The 13,616-nt window shown below is 55.5% G+C and overlaps 1 protein-coding gene across 1 annotated transcript in view; it reads right to left on the bottom strand.

Annotated features, from left to right (window-relative positions):
* Positions 1-13,616, bottom strand: part of LOC119951052 — a 74,934-nt gene that overhangs the window by 37,669 nt on the left and 23,649 nt on the right. The window lies entirely within an intron of this gene.

The following is a 13,616-nucleotide window of genomic DNA, read 5'->3' as shown; positions in this document are numbered from 1 at the left end:
CGTGCTGCCCTCCATGATGACTAGTTGAAGGAGGATTCCACAGGACACTCTTGTATGTTGTCCAGGTAGTCATGCTTCAGAAGAACATCTGGATAGTAAGTATTGGGATATTCATTTGAAAAAAAATTATGTTCATTTTTATAGCACCTTTCAAAATCTCAGAACGGACTTCCGGTTGCGGTAATGAGGAGCTAAGCCGCACGTTCGGCAGCTCCCGCTATTAAAGGACTTTCGGGCCTATTTTAGGGCCCCAAACGGCGCTGTTTCAACGATTCCCGGTGGGGGAAGGTGTTTGGATGAACATTCCCCGAAATTTATGGTGCTTACCCGGAGTGGGGCAAAGGAAAAGGCTGCAGCAGCCCCCCAGGAAAAGCAGGGGAAGGAGGACAAAATGGCGGCCGGCGGAGCACCCGAGGACTGGTGGAAGTGGGCGCAGGAGCAGCAAGCTGCTCTTCTGCGCTGTTTTGCGGAGCTGAAGGCTGAGTTGCTGGACTCCCTGAATGCGACTACCAACAAGCTGCTTGAGACCCAGACAGCCCAGGGGGTGGCCATTCAGGAGTTGCAGCGGCAGGCCGCTGAGCGGGAGGAGGAGGCCGTGGTCCTCGTGGGGAAGGTGGAGTTGCACGAGGCACTTCACAAAAAGCGACAAGACCGCTTGGAGGAGCTGGACGTTCGCACGAGGCGAAAGAATTTGAGGATCCTGGGCCTGGCGGAGGGGCTGGAGGGGTCGGATCTTCCGTCTTATGTGACCACGATGCTGAGCTCGTTGATGGGAGCGGGGTCTTTCCATTTGCCCCTGGAGCTTGAGTGAGCCCACAGACTGCTGGCCAGGAGGCCCAAGACAAATTAACCCCCGCGGGCGGTGCTGGTGCGGTTCCATCGATTCAGCGACCGGGAGTGTGTGCTGCGCTGGGTCAAGAAAGAGAGGAGCAGCAAGTGGGAGAATGCGGTAGTGCGAATCTACCAGGACTGGAGTGCGGAGGTGACTAAGCGGCGGGCCGGGTTTAACCGGACGAAGGCGGTGCTGCATGCCAAGCAGGTCAAATTTGGAATGCTGCAGCCTGCGCGTCTGTGGGTGACATATAAGGACCGGCACCACTACTTCGAGTCCCCGGAGGAGGCGTGGGTCTTTTTATAGGCGGAGAAGCTGGACTCGAACTAGGGTCTGGGGGCTGCGGGGTCCGGTGCACTATGGTCGTTGCTGTTTTTGCTGTTGCTGTTTTTGTAACTTTGACATGTGTTTTCTATGCTGGTTTTTTGCTCTGTTTCCGGGTGGGTCTGTTGGGTAGGGTTTTGGGTTATGTGGGGAATGTTGGGGGTTTGTTTTTTATTTTCTCTTCTGTACGGGGCTGGGGGATGGGGTGGAGCTGGAATTTGGGGAGCGGCGCCAGAAGGGTGGGGTGGGGCAGTGTGAAAGCGCGGGCTTTCCTCTGGTTTCCCGCGCTGCGGGGCAGGGGGGTGGAGCTGGTGGTGGGGGCGTGGCCTCTACTGTTTTTTTACCGCGCTGAAGCGGTGCCAAGGAGGTGTGGCAGGAGGGGGGATGACCCCATGCTGGGAGGGGCCGGGTTTTGGCGGGAGATGCCAGGGTCAGCTGACTCACGGAAGTACCATGGAGGGTGCGTCGCGGCTAGGAGGGGTCCTAGCCTGGTTGGGGGGGGGGGGGGGGCACCGGGTTGCTGCTGGAAGGGCCAGGAGGGAGCTGGTGTGGGGGGGGGGGGGGGGGGGGGGAGCGGTATCGTTATGGGGGACGGGTCAGGCAGGGTGTGCTGGCCTGGGGCGAGCAGTCGATGAGCTATGGCTAGTCGGCGGGGGAGGGGGGCGGGGTGCCCTCTGATCCGGCTGATCACCTGGAACGTGAGGGGGCTGAATGGGCCGGTTAAGAGAGCTAGGGTATTTTCTCATTTGAAGGGGCTGAAGGCGGACGTGGCTATGCTCCAGGAGACCCACTTGAAGGTGGCGGACCAGGTTCGTCTGAGGAAGGGGTGGGTGGGGCAGGTTTTCCATTCAGGATTAGACGCGAAGAACCGGGGGGTGGCGATTCTGGTGGGGAAGAGGGTGGCGTTCGAGGCGTCTGAGGTGGTGTCGGACAAGGAGGGCAGATATATTATGGTGAAGGGTAGGCTGCAGGGAGAGAAGGTGGTGCTGGTTAACGTGTATGCCCCGAATTGGGATGTTGCTGGCTTTATGAGGCGCATGTTGGGCCGCATTCCGGACCTGGAGGCAGGGGGCCTGATCATGGGGGGAGGCTTTTAACACAGTGCTAGATCCCCCACTGGACCGGTCCAGTTCAAGGACGGGTAGGAGACCGGCGGCGGCCAAGGTGCTGAGTGGGTTTATGGACCAGATGGGAGGGGTGGTTCCCTGGAGGTTTGGGAGGCCGAGGGCGCGGGAGTATTCCTTTTTCTCCCATACATAGGGTTTACTCCCGAATAGATTTTTTCGTCCTGAGCAGGGGATTGATCCCGAAGGTTCAGGATGCCGAGTATTCGGCCATAGCAATTTCAGACCATGCTCCGCACTGGGTCGATCTGGAGATGGGGGAGGCGCGGGACCAGCGCCCGCTGTGGCGCCTGGATGTGGGGATGCTGGCTGATCAGGAGGTGTGTAGGAGGGTCCGGGGAAGTATTGAGGGGTATCTTGAGACCAACGACACGGGGGAGGTCCGGGTGGGGATGGTCTGGGAGGCTCTGAAAGCAGTGATCCGGAGGGAGCTGATTTCCATCCGGGCCCATAGGGAAAGGAGGGAGAGGAGGGAGAGGGAGAGACTGGTGGGGGAGCTCCTGGACGTGGATAGGAGGTACGCAGAGGCCCCGGAGGAGGGGTTGCTGGGGGAACGGCGTAGTTTGCAGGCCAAGTTCGACTTGTTGACCACCAGAAAGGCGGAGACACAGTGGAGGAGGGCGCAAGGCGCGGTATATGAGTATGGGGAGAAGGCGAGCAGGATGTTGGCGCATCAGCTCCGTAGGCGAGATGTGGCTAGGGAAATTGGTGGAGTGACGGATAAGGGTGGGAATGTGGCGCAGAAGGGGGCAGAGGTGAACGGGGTCTTTAGGGACTTCTACGAGGAACTGTACCGGTCGGAGCCACCAATGGGGGGAGGGGGGGGGGGGGGGAGATGGAGAGCTTCATGAACAGGCTACGTTTCCCAAAGGTGCAAGAGGAGCTGGTGATGGGGCTGGGGGCGCCGATAGAGTTGGAGGAGCTAGTCAGGGGGATTGGTCAAATGCAGTCAGGGACAGGCCTCAATCTCGCTGATACCTAAGAAAGACAAAGACCCAACGGAATGTGGGTCATACAGACCCATATCTCTGCTGAACGCAGACGCCAAAATACTGGCCAAAATCCTAGCCAAAAGGCTAGAAGACTGTGTACCTGAGGTGGTCACAGAGGACCAGACGGGCTTCGTCAAAGGTAGACAGCTTACCGCGAACATCAGGCGCCTGCTGAACGTGAAAATGACCCCCTCCGGGGAGAGAACACAAGAGGTGATCGTCTCCCTGGACGCAGAAAAGGCCTTCGACAGAGTCGAATGGAAATACCTCATAGAGGTACTGGAGCGGTTCGGGCTTGGAACAGGGTTCACCGCTTGGGTAAAGCTCCTATACAACGCTCCCATGGCGAGTGTACGGACCAACAATACCAACTCCCAATACTTCCAGCTGCACAGGGGCACCAGACAAGGATGCCCACTGTCCCCGCTGCTGTTCGCACTAGCAATCGAACCGCTCGCAATCGCGCTCAGGGCAGCAAAAAATTGGAGGGGGATCCGAAGGGGAGGTAGAGAGCACAGAGTCTCACTCTATGCGGATGATCTGCTCCTCTATATCTCGGACCCACAAAGCAGCATGGACGGAATCATAGCGCTCCTGAAAGAGTTTGGAGCCTTCTCGGGCTACAAACTCAACATGAGCAAAAGTGAGATCTTCCCAGTACACCCGCAAGGGGGGGGGGGGGGGCAGCACTAAAGGGCCTGCCGTTCAAACAAGCCCGAAATAAATTCCGCTACCTGGGGATCCAAATAGCCCATGACTGGAAAGGGATCCACAAATGGAACCTCACCAGCCTGACGGAGGAAGTTAAAAAGGACCTGCAAAGATGGAACACACTCCCGCTCTCCCTCGCGGGGAGAGTCCAGACGATCAAAATGAACGTACTGCCCAGGTTCCTTTTCCTGTTTAGATCCATTCCGATCTACATCCCCAAGGCCTTTTTCAAAGCGCTGGACAAACATATCATGGCGTTCGTATGGGGGGGTAAAAATGCTAGGATCCCAAAGAAGGTCATACAAAAAACAAAATCCAGGGGGGGGCTAGCCCTCCCGAATCTACAATTCTACCACTGGGCGGCAACAGCCGAGCGAGTAAGGGGATGGATCCAGGAGCCAGAAGCCGAGTGGGTGCGTGCGGAGGTGGCCTCCTGCATGGGAACCTCCCTCCGGGCCCTCGCCACGGCAGCACTTCCATCCCCACCCAAAAAACACTCCACCAGCCCAGTGGTGACAGCCACCCTCCAATCCTGGAACCAACTGCGGCAGCAATTTGGCCTGTACAAAATGTCGGACAAGGCTCCCATCTGCAACAACCATAGGTTCAAACCAGCACTGACCGACGCCACCTTCAAAAGGTGGAGGCAGGACGGGGGGACACTGACAGTCAGGGACCTATACACGGACGACAGGATCGCAACACTGGACGAACTGACAGAGAAATTTCAGCTAGCTGGGGGGAACGAGCTACGGTACCTGCAGCTCAAAAACTTCCTACGAAAGGAGACAAGGACGTACCCACAACCGCCACGACAGACACTATTGGAAGACCTACTGGACGCAAGTATCCTAGAGAAAGGGAACTGTAGTGACATGTATGACCGACTGGTAGACAGGGACGACACCGTACTGGACGCAACAAGAAGGAAATGGGAGGACGACCTGGGGATGGAGATAGGGTGGGGACTCTGGAGCGAAGCACTGCATAGGGTCAACTCCACCTCCACGTGCGCAAGGCTCAGCCTGACGCAACTAAAAGTGGTACATAGAGCCCACTTAACGAGAAACCGTATGAGTAGGTTCTTCCCGGAGGTGGAGGACAAATGTGAGCGGTGCCAGAGAGGCCCGGCCAACCACGCCCACATGTTCTGGTCTTGCCCCAGACTTGTGGAGTACTGGACAGCCTTCTTCGAGGCTATGTCCAAAGTGATGGGGGTGAGGGTGGAGCCATGCCCGATAGTGGCGGTCTTCGGGGTTTCAGACCAGCCAGATCTATTCCTGGGGAGGAGGGCGGACGCCCTTGCCTTTGCCTCCCTGATTGCCCGCCGTAGAATCCTGTTTGGCTGGCGGTCAGCAGCACCACCCAGAGCTGCAGACTGGCTGTCCGACCTCTCGGAATCTCTCCAAATGGAGAAAATCAAATTCGCCATCCGAGGGTCGGACGACGGCTTCCACAGAACGTGGGAGCCATTCATGCAACTGTTCCGGGACCTGTTTGTGGCCAACGTACATGAGGAAGAATAGTCGGGTGGCCAAGAACCAGGGGAAAATGGGCGGGAATCGGGGGAAGGTAGCCGGGGGGAGGGGGGGGGGGGGGGGGCTACGGGCTCGGTATGGGGGTTTGATGGCAAGCCAAGGCCCAAAACCAAACTATAAATAAATGCCTATAAACATGTGCCTCGGCCATATTGGGGAATGTAAAATATGTATGCTGGCTAAAGGGGGCGGCCACAATTATTGTTATGAAGATGCTTACCTGTAAATATTCATGTAAAATTTTTGTGTTTTCCTTTTTTTTTTCCCTCTCTCTAATAACTTGTAATTTGTCATATATAAAATATGAAAACTCAATAAAAAAACATTTATAAAATGCAGTCAGGAAAGGCGCCGGGGCCGGATGGGTTCCCGGTGGAATTTTATAAAAAATATGCGGATCTGGTGGGCCCCCTGTTGGTGCGAGCCTTCAATGAGGCATGGGAGGGGGGGGCTTTGGCCCCGACAATGTCACGGGCGCTGATCTCTCTGATCCTGAAGCAGGATAAGGACCCCTTGCAGTGTGGATCATACAGGCCAATCTCACTCCTCAATGTTGACGCTAAATTGCTAAGAGGACTGTGTGCCAGGGGTGATACACAAGGATCAGACAGGATTTGTCAAGGGAAGGCAGCTCGACACGAATGTGCGGAGATTGTTAAATGTTATTATGATGCCGGCAGTGGAGGGGGAGGCGGAGATAGTGGTGGCGCTGGATGCAGAGAAGGCGTTTGATAGAGTTGAGTGGGGGTACCTGTGGGAGGTGCTGGAGCGGTTCGGATTCGGGGAGGGGTTCATCAAATGGGTGAGGTTGCTCTATGAGGCCCCGATGGCGAGTGTAGTTACCAATGGAAGGAGATCAGAGTACTTCAGGCTCTACCGTGGGACCAGGCAGGGGTGCCCCCTGTCCCCCTTGCTTTTTGCACTGGTGATAGAACCTTTGGCTTTGGCGCTGAGGGTGTCGAGGAGGTGGAGGGGCCTGGTGCGGGGTGGGGAAGAACATAGGGTATCGCTGTATGCGGACGACATGCTGTTGTATGTGGCGGACCCAGAGGGGGGAATGCCGGGGGTGATGGAGCTGTTGGCTGAGTTTGGGAGCTTCTCGGGCTATAAGTTAAATCTAGGCAAGAGTGAGGTATTTGTAGTACACCGGGTGATCAGGAGGAAGGAATTGGGAGGCTCCCGTTTAAGAGGGCAGTGAAGAGTTTCAGATACCTGGGGGTGCAGGTGGCCAGGAGTTGGGGGACTCTCCATAAGCTTAATTTTACCAGGCTTGTGGAGCAGATGGAGGAGGAATTCAAAAGGTGCCGCTAACGCTGGCGGGTAGAGTGCAGTCCGTCAAAATGATGGTTCTCCCGAGGTTCTTGTTCCTCTTTCAGTGTTTGCCCATCTTTATCCCTAGGGCCTTTTTTAGGAGGGTGACTAGCAGCATCATGAGCTTTGTTTGGGCGCATGGGACCCTGAGGGTGAAGAGGGTCTTCTTGGAGCGGGGTAGAGATGGTGGGGGGCTGGCGTTACCCAATCTCTCGGGGTATTATTGGGCGGCCAATGTGTTGATGGTGCGCAAGTGGGTGATGGAGGGGGCAGCGTGGAAACAGTTGGAGATGGCGTCCTGTGGAGATACAAGCCTGGGGGCCCTCGTAACGGCGCCATGGCCGCTCCCTCCTACGAGGTATACCACGTGTCCGGTGGTGGCGGCTACCCTCAAGATTTGGGGGCAGTGGAGGTGACATAGGGGGGAAGTGGGGGGCTCGATGGAGGCTCCGTTAAGGGGGAACCATCGGTTCGTCCCGGGGAACATTGATGGGGGGTTCCAGGGTTGGCACAGAGCGGGCATCAGACAGCTGAGGGACCTGTTCATTGATGGGAGGTTTGCGAGCCTGGGGGAGTTGGAGGAGAAATTTGGGCTCCCCCCGGGGAACATGTTCAGGTATCTGCAGGTAAAGGCGTTTGCTCGGCGGCAGGTGGAGGGATTCCCTTTGCTTCCCGCAAGGGGGATGAGTGACAGGGTGCTTTCGGGGGTCTGGGTCGGGGATGGGAAGATATCTGATATCTACACGGTAATGCAGGAGGTGGAGGAGGCGTCAGTAGAGGAGCTAAAGGCTAAGTGGGAGGGGGAACTGGGGGAACAGATCGAAGATGGGACATGGGCTGATGTCCTGGAGAGGGTTAACTCTTCCTCCTCGTGTGCGCGGCTTAGCCTCATCCAATTCAAGGTGCTGCACCGGGCCGACATGTCCGGTTCTAGGATGAGTAGGTTCTTTGGGGGCGAAGACAGGTGTGTCAGGTGTCCGGGGAGTCCAGCGAACCATGCCCATATGTTCTGGGCATGCCCGGCACTGGAGGAGTTCTGGAAGGGGGTGGCAAGGACGGTGTCGAGGGTGGTAGGATCCAGGGTCAAGCCAGGCTGGGGACTCGCGATTTTTGGGGTTGGGGTGGAGCCGGGAGTGCAGGAGGCGAAAGAGGCCGGTGTGCTGGCCTTTGCGTCCCTAGTAGCCCGGCGGAGGATCTTGCTACAGTGGAAGGATGCGAGACCCCCAAGTGTGGAGGCCTGGATCAATGACATGGCGGGTTTTATTAAGCTAGAGAAGGTCAAATTCGGCATGAGAGGATCGGTACAAGGGTTCTTTAGGCGGTGGCAACCTTTCCTCGACTTTCTGGCTCAGCGATAGGGTACTGGGTCAGCAGCAGCAGCAACCCGGGGGGGAGGGGGGGAAAAAGCGGGGGGGGGGGGAACGTTGACTATGTTTGCTTATTTAATTTTAATTTAATTTATTTTTAAGTTCTCTTGTTGTTTACTGGGTTTGGGGTGGGGGGGGGGGGGGGGGGGGGGGTGTGATACATGCGTTGATACGGTCTTGGGGGTGTTACAGTTATTATGGTGTTTTATTGTTGCTTTTCTTTGTTTGTTGCTGTATTTCCTGTAAAAAATTCCAATAAAAATTATTTTTTTAAAAAACAAAATCTCAGAACGTCCCAAAGACAGTGAAGTGCTATGGAAGCGTAGTCACAGCTGTAATGAAGAAAATGGGGTAGCCAATTATACAAACAGTAAGGCCCCACGAACAACCATGTGATAACATCCAGACAGTCTGCCTGGTGACATTGCAAGAAAACCAGATAGAATTCCCCTGCACTTTAAATAATGTCGTGGGATTTTTTTTGTCCATCTAAAACAACAGATGTGGCCTCAGTTTAAAGTCTCATCTGAAAGACAGCGGGCGCAGTTCAGCGGACTTACGTTGAAGTCAGCTGAATGGCGTGTTTAGTGGGATGTATCTTGGTGTTGCAGCACCAAGAAAGAGCCCGCGATTCAATGGAACTTGCCATTTTTTGGGCCTCAATAAGGACCTCCCCATCGAAGACACACTTTATGTCATTTCTTGCATCGGTGATATCGGACGCCATTTTTAAAGACAGCCGCAATCTTTCAACCCCCATCGTGGCCCCAGTACCCCCCCTGGCCCCAGTACCCCCCCTCCCCCCCCCCCCCCCCCCCCCCCCCCCCACCCCACTTCACCCAATTTACCTCTTCCGTGGTCCTCAAGCACCCTCTCACCCCACCTTTTTTTGGGCAAGGCCAGTCACCCCCCGTCCCGGGCCTGGGCCCAGCCCCTGACACGGGAAACCTGTCACCAGATTTTGTATATAAAGCCAAGATTCCCTTCAACCTTTTGATAAGAGTTCTCTACTCATCCGACACCTTCAAAAAGTTCCGAAGATACAACATGAGCTTATATATTCGTTTCTATTGTCTCTCTTTATTTGTTCCAAAATGAATCACTTCACATTTTTCGATGTTAAATTTCATCTGCCCACTTCACCAGTCTGTTTATGTCCTCCTGAGGTCTTTGCTATCTACTTTAATCATTACCGACCATTTTAGTACTTCCTCTTTATCTGATTTGATTTAATTTGATCTATTGTCACATGTACCGAAGTACAGTGAAAAATAGTTTTCTGCGGCCAAGAGAACATACACAGTACGTACAGAGTAGACAAAAAGAATAATCAACAGAATACATTGACAAATGGTACATCGACAAACAGAGATTGGTTACAGTGCGGAACAATGGGCCAAGCAAAGCAAATACATGAGCAAGAGCAGCATAGGGTGTTGTGATTAGTGTTCTTACAGGGAACAGATCAGTCCGAGGGAGAGTCGTTGAGGAGTCTTGTAGCTGTGGGGAAGAAGCTGTTCCTATGTCTGGATGTGCGTGTCTTCAGACTTCTGTATCTTGTGCCTGATGTAAGGATCTGGAAGAAGGCAAAGCCTGGATGGGAGGGATCTCTGACAATGCTGTCTGCCGGACGTCCGGTGGCTGCGATGACGTAGGAAGCCACACATTTGGGAGCTCCCGTTTTAAACGGACTTTTCGGCTCTTTTTAGAGCCAAAAACGGAAATTTTTCGACGTCTCCCGGTGGGGGAAGGTGTGCTGAACAACTTTCCCCGCAGTCCATGACTCGAACTCGGAGTGGAAAGGGGGAAAAAACGGGGGAAGGAATCCAAGATGGCAGCCGGAGGAGCTCCAGAGGAGTGGAGGCTGTGGGCCCAGGAGCAACAAGCTGCTCTCCTGCGCTGCTTCACAGACTTCAAGGCTGAGGTACTGAGCTCTCTGCAGGAAACAAACAGAAGGCTGTCGGAGAGTCAGACCACCCAGGGTGCTGCCATCAAGGAGTTGCAGACGCAGGCCACTGAACGAGAGGAGGAGGCCGTGGTCCTCGTGAGTAAGGTGGAGGGGCACGAGGCACTCCACAAGAAGTGGCAGGAACGCTTCGAGGAGCTTGATCACCGCATGAGGCGGAAAAATCTGCGGATCTTGGGCCTTGCGGAGGGGCTGGAGGGGTCGGACCTGACAACCTACGTGGCTATAATGCTGAACTCGCTAGTGGGGGCCGGGTCTTTCCATCTGCCCTTGGAGCTGGAGGGAGCGCACAGGGTGCTGGCCTGGAGGCCTAAGGAAAATGAACCCCCGCGTGCGGTGCTGGTGAGGTTCCACCGGTTCAGTGATCGGGAGTGTGTGCTGCGCTGGGCCAAGAAGGTGAAGAGCAGCAAGTGGGAGAATGGGGTAGTACGGATCTACCAGGATTGGAGTGCGGAGGTGGCTAAGCGGCGGTCCGGATTTAATCGGACGAAAGAGGTGCTTTACAGGCAAAAGATAAAGTTCGGAATGTTGCAGCCCGCGCGTCTGTGGGTAACTTATTCGGACCGGCATTATTATTTCGATTCCCCGGAGGAGGCGTGGGCCTTCGTGCGGACGGAGAAACTGGACTTGAACTAGGGGTTGGGGGTTGCGGGGTCAGTTGTAATATTTTAGTGCTGGATTCTGCTGAGAGGAGCGAGAGGAGTGAGAGGGATAGACTGGTGGGAAAGATGCTGGAGGTGGACAGGAGGTATGCAGAGGCACCAGAGGAGGGACTGTTGGGGGAGAGGTGCAGCCTGCAGGCTAAATTTGATTTGCTGACCACTAGAAAGGTGGAGGCACAGTGGAGGAAGGCACAAGGGGCAGTGTACGAACATGGTGAAAAGGCGAGTAGGATGCTGGCTCGTCAGCTCCGCAAGCGGGATGCGGCTAAGGAAATTGCTGGAGTGAGAGATAAGAGTGGGAATGTGGTGCGGAAGGGGGTAGAGGTGAATGAGGTCTTCAAGGACTTTTACGGGGAACTGTACCGGTCGGAGCCAACGAGGGAGAGGAGGGGAATGGAGAGGTTCCTTGACGGGCTTTCTTTCCCGAAGGTGCAGGAGGAGAAGGTGGAGGGGTTGGGTGCGCCGATTGAACTGGAGGAGCTAGTTAAGGGGATCGGACAGATGCAGTCAGAGAAGGCACCGGGGCCGGATGGGTTCTCGGTGGAATTTTATAAAAAGTTTGTGGACCTAGTGGGCCCCTTGCTGGTGCGGACACTCAATGAAGCGTGGGAAGGGGGGACTTTGCCCCCGACGATGTCGCGGGCGCTGATCTCGTTAATTTTAAAGAGGGACAAGGACCCCCAGCAGTGTGGTTCACACAGGCCCATATCTCTCCTCAACGTGGATACTAAGGTGCTGGCAAAAATCCTGGCCACCAGGATAGAGGACTGTGTGCCAGGGGTTGTGAACGAGGACCAGACAGGTTTTGTGAAGGGAAGGTAGCTGAACACGAATGTGCAGAGATTGTTGAATGTCATCATGATGCCGGCGATTGAGGGGGAGGCAGAGATAGTGGTGGCGGTGGATGCGGAGAAGGCCTTCGATAGAGTGGAGTGGGGGTACCTATGGGAGGTGTTGGGGAGGTTTGGATTTGGTGAAGGGTTCATTAGATGGGTACGGCTGCTATATGAGGCCCCAATGGCGTGCGTGGCCACGAATGGGAAGAGGTCAGAGTACTTCCGGCTTTACCAAGGGACCAGGCAGGGTTGCCCCCTGTCCCCCTTGTTGTTTGCACTGGCAATCGAGCCGCTGGCGATGGCGTTGAGGGATTCAGAGAGGTGGAGAGGCTTGGTGCGAGGTGGAGAGGAACATAGGGTGTCGTTGTATGCCGATGACCTGTTACTGTATGTGGCGGACCCGGTGGGAGGGATGCCGAGGGTGATGGAGTTGCTAGCTGAGTTCGGGACCTTTTCAGGTTATAAATTAAATTTAGGCAAGAGTGAGGTGTTTGTGGTGCACCCTGGAGACCAGGAGGAAGGAATTGGTAGGCTCCCGCATAGGCGGGCAGGGGAGAGCTTTAGGTACCGGGGGGTGCAGGTGGCCAGGGACTGGGGGACTCTTCACAAGCATAATTTCACCAGACTTGTAGATCAGATGGAGGAGGAGTTCAAGAGGTGGGACATGCTGCCATTATCGTTGGCGGGGAGGGTACAGTCCGTCAAAATGACGGTGCTTCTGAGGTTCTTGTTCCTCTTTCAGTGCCTGCCCATCTTTATCCCCAGGGCCTTCTTAGGAGAGTGACTAGCAGTATTTTGAGCTTTGTGTGGGCGCATGGGACTCCGAGAGTGAAGAGGGTGTTCCTGGAGCGAGGGAGGGATAGAGGCGGGCTGGCGCTGCCCAACCTTCTGGGGTACTATTGGGCGGCCAATGTGTCAATGGTGCGTAAATGGGTGATGGAGGGGGGAGGGGCGGCGTGTAAAAGAATGGAGATGGCGTCATGTAGAGGTACGAGCCTGGGTGCCATGGTAACGGCGTCGTTGCCGCTCTCCCCTAAGAGGTTTACCGCGAGCCTGGCGGTGGCGGCGACCCTAAGAATCTGGGGACAGTGGAGGTGGCATCGGGGGGAAACAGGGGGCTCGATGGAGGCTCCACTGGGTGGCAACCATCAGTTCATCCCGGCGAGCAAGGATGGGGGATTTAGGGGGTGGCAAAGGGCGGGCATCAGCAAATTGAGGGATCTGTTTATTGGCGGGAGTTTTGCGGGCCTGGGGGAACTGGAAGATAAATTTGGGCTACCCCAAGGGAACATGTTCAGATACTTGCAGGTAAAGGCGTTTGCTAGGCGACAGGTAGAGGGATTCCCTTTGCTGCCCTTGCGGGGAACGATGGACAGAGTGCTTTCGGGGGTGTGGGTCGGAGAGGGGAACGTGTCTAACATCTATAAGGTAATGCAGGAGGTGGAGGAGTCGTCAGTGGAGGAGCTGAAGGCTAAATGGGAGGAGGAACTCGGGGAGCAGATAGAGGACGGGACTTGGGCGGATGCCTTGGAGAGAGTCAACTCTTCCTCCTCACGTGCGATGCTTAGTCTCATCCAATTTAAGGTGCTGCACCGGGCCCACATGTCCAGGACTAGGATGAGTAGGTTCTTTGGGGGTGAGGATAGCTGCAGCAGATGTTCGGGGAGTCCAGCGAACCACGCCCATATGTTCTGGGCATGCCCAGCACTGGAAGAATTCTGGAAGGGGGTGGCGGGGACGGTGTCGAGGGTGGTTGGATCCAGGGTCAAACCAGGGTGGGGACTCGCGATTTTTGGAGTTGCGGTAGAGCCGGGAGTGCAGGAGGTGAAAGAGGCCGGTGTCCAGGCCTTTGCGTCCCTAGTAGCCCGTCAAAGGACTCTGCTACAGTGGAAGGATGCAAGGCCCCCAAGTGTGGAGACCTGGATCAGTGACATGGTGGGATTTATAAAACTG

Source organism: Scyliorhinus canicula, chromosome 16 (genome assembly GCF_902713615.1).
Source record: "Scyliorhinus canicula chromosome 16, sScyCan1.1, whole genome shotgun sequence".
In the NCBI taxonomy this organism is placed as follows: Eukaryota; Metazoa; Chordata; class Chondrichthyes; order Carcharhiniformes; family Scyliorhinidae; genus Scyliorhinus; species Scyliorhinus canicula.
This window is presented reverse-complemented; position numbering and strand designations above follow the sequence as displayed.